Source organism: Etheostoma cragini, chromosome 6, assembly GCF_013103735.1.
Source record: "Etheostoma cragini isolate CJK2018 chromosome 6, CSU_Ecrag_1.0, whole genome shotgun sequence".
In the NCBI taxonomy this organism is placed as follows: domain Eukaryota; kingdom Metazoa; phylum Chordata; class Actinopteri; order Perciformes; family Percidae; genus Etheostoma; species Etheostoma cragini.
The window spans coordinates 5,418,264-5,421,401 of record NC_048412.1 but is presented as its reverse complement, the minus strand read 5'-3'; the positions used below and the strand labels follow the sequence as shown (position 1 = coordinate 5,421,401).

Genomic DNA, 3,138 nt, shown 5'->3' with positions numbered 1-3,138 from the left:
CTGGAGGTCCCCCACCCTCCTCAGAGAGGTGATAGCAAGGAGGAAGGCCATCTTCAGGGTCAGGTACTTGGCCTCAGCAGACTCCATGGGCTCGAGGGGGGCCTCAGCCAAAGCTTCGAGAACCACCGCCAGATCACAGGTGGGAATCCCAGGGCGAGTCGCAGGTCTCATCCTCCGGGTCCCGCGGAGAAACCGTACGACCAAGGGAAGTCTCCCCAGAGACCCATCCCTCGAAGGGGCGTGGAAAGCCGAAATGGCTGCCACGTAAACCTTGAGGGTGGACGGGGAAAGGCCCGCAAAGAAGCAGTCCCGCAGAAACTCCAGCACCTGAACGACCGGGCAGGTAACTGGGTCCAGCATGCGTCCCCTGCACCAGGCAGAGATGACGTCCCACTTCAGGCCATACATCCTCCGTGTAGACGGGGCCCTGGAGCTGAGGAGAGTCTTGACCGCTCCTGCCGTCAGGCCCGCCTCTAGGTACTGGGCCCCCTCAAGGGCCAGACCCACAGCCACCACAGGGCGGGGCAAGGGTGAAGAACCCGGCCGCCTTCCTGGGACACGGTGGACCGTCCAGGAGCGCCATCAGGTCCGAGAACCACACCCGGGTCGGCCAGAACGGCGCTACCAGAAGCAGGCAGATGCCCTCCCGACGGACCCTCTCCAGGATCCCCGGGTACAGGGCGACTGGGGGAAATGCGTACAGACGCAGCCTCGGCCACTCCCGCACCATGGCGTCCGGCCCTAGCGGGGCCGGTGGCGTCAGGGAGAACCACAGAGGACAGTGCGTAGTCTCCCGAGACGCAAACAAGTCCACGTCTATAGGTCCGAACCTTACGCACAAGGACTCCACCACCTCGGGGTGGAGCCGCCATTCCCCGGGCCTCAGCCCCTGTCTCGACAGCAGGTCCGCACCCTGATTCTGAAGCCCAGGGATAAACATCGCTCTGAGAGAGAGCAGTCTCCGCTGGGACCACAGGAGGATCCGATGCGCCAGTCTGCAGAGAGGGCACGAGCGCAGACCCCCCTGGTGATTCAGATAGGCCACCACAGCTGTATTGTCGGACCTGACCAGCACGTGGTGACCCAGGAGTGCAGGCAGGAAGCTCCTCAGAGCTCGGAACACGGCCAGCATCTCGAGGCAATAGATGTGCCATGACGAGTGATGCTCCTGCCAAACACCCCTCGTCGAGCGGTCGTCCATGACCACGCCCCACCCGGTGAGGGAAGCGTCTGTCGAAACGATAACACAGCCACAGGGTGCCCCCAGCGCGGGTCCTTGGGACAGGAACCAAGGCTTCTACCACACTGATAGGGCACGAAGACATTTGTGCGCAACCCACATCAGGCGGAACGGGTTTCCCCTCGGGGAGAACTCCTTGGATTTCAGCCAGCACTGCAGGGCCCTCATGTGCAGAAGACCAGAAGGTAACACGCTGGAAGCAGCTGCCATGAGGCCCAACACCCTCTGGAAGTGAGCATCTTGAACCTGTATCTCCTCAGAGACCGGTTCAGAACCCGCAGATCCAGAATAGGGCGCAGGCCTCCGTCCTTCTTGGGAACCAGGAAGTACCGGCTGTAGAAACCGGACCCGCAAGCCTGCGGGGGAACGAGCACCATGGCCCCCGTCTCCAGCAGCGAGCGCACTTCCTGTCCCAGCACCATGCCCTTGCTCGGGCGCACCACAGTCCGGACCACCCCAGAGAAGCCGGGGGGGGCGGACCCGGAACTGTAGCCTGTAGCCTGTAACCCTTCGATGACGGTGCGCAGAACCCACGGGGACATGTTCTCCAAACCCCGCCAAGCTTCTGCAAAAATCCGCCAGCGGAACCAACCCCTCGGGGCTGGTGGCCAGTGCGACGCGCCGATCGCGGAAGAGCCCCTGAAGCGGGCTGCCAGGAAGAACCCGCCGACGACCCGTAGTCCGGGAGCCGAACCTCCGGCCCACCCCCACCCCTCGGGGAAGGCAGAGCGGAGAAGGCTTGGCGGCGGCTAGCGCGTCCAGAGCGCCTCAGCGGCGGGACAACAACGCAAGCGGCCGCCCTGGAGGGGACCTCAGTCGGCCTACGGGGGCCAAACACACAGTCAGGACCTCCTTGCCTTCCCCCTCCGAGACTGGATGACGGCCCTCAGGTCCGACCTGCCGGGAGGGGGGGGGTGCGCAGGAGCGTTGCCCTGCGTCCCATGCCACTCGAGGGGGACCGCGAGAACCAACACTCCATCTCTGGCGCTGACGGTGGGTGGCCCATCTCCAGCAACAGGCCCGCCTGGTAGGCCAGCAAAACCGCCAAGGTGTGCAGACTCGCTCCAGCCTGGCCCGCCGCCATACACGTCTTCCCTACTAGTGAGGAAGACACCCGACACGGCCCCGTCGGCAGTGCCGGCTGGCTGAAAGACGACTTCTGCTGGGGAGAGAGGCAACTCACCAGAGCGTCATCAACCCGCGGCATCGTCAAGTAGCCGCAGTCCGTAATCCCTGCCACATTGCCATACTCCAGCACCTGGGGAGTAGAAAGCCAGGCAGAGTTAGGTTTATCCCATACATACCCATATATACACAATTCACCGTGCAACCCGGGAAAAACCTTGAAGAACCGGCGTGGGGGCACGGAGTGGCTCTGCAGGAAGCTACCAACCAGTCTGCCACCGGTGGTAAGCTCCCAGACAGCCTGTGGCCAATCCAGACCGCGTTTTGCCACAGCTCACGACATCACAATCGGGCGCGGCGCTCTTCTGATGACGTCAGACCGACACCCGGAAGTCCTCTTCCTCCTCCACGCTGCCAAGCACAACGAGCTCCTCAGAGCCAGAGTGCAATCGCTACGTCTGTCAGCGTCCCCAAACAGACGAAGTCAAAAGCCCGGCCCACGAATGGGGACTGGGGGAGTCGGAACCGGCAGACAAAGAACGAGACGGAGCAACAGCCGTCTCGGAAACCTCTAGCAGATCTCGCTGCGACCCACACGAGCAAAACCGCCGAGCCGCCTCAGTGGCCGCGGGGCCCAAGCTACGGGGAGAGCGTATCTGACCGTCTGCGGAAAAGAGGGCCCTGCAGTGGACACAAACAGCCCCCTCGAGAGCCGCCGTGGCGTGCGACAGGCCCAGAAAAGCAACACACAGCTCATGAGAGTCTCCTACCGA

The 3,138-nt window shown here is 63.3% G+C and overlaps 1 long non-coding RNA gene across 1 annotated transcript in view; it reads left to right on the top strand.

Moving 5' to 3' along the window:
• LOC117946846 overlaps positions 1-2,921 on the top strand; it is a 3,593-nt gene extending 672 nt beyond the window's left edge. The window contains exons 2-3 of the long non-coding RNA XR_004657108.1: positions 783-785; positions 2,910-2,921. This is a non-coding gene — a long non-coding RNA (uncharacterized LOC117946846). The remainder of the gene's footprint in view (positions 1-782; positions 786-2,909) is intronic.
• The last annotated feature ends 217 nt before the right edge of the window (positions 2,922-3,138 follow it).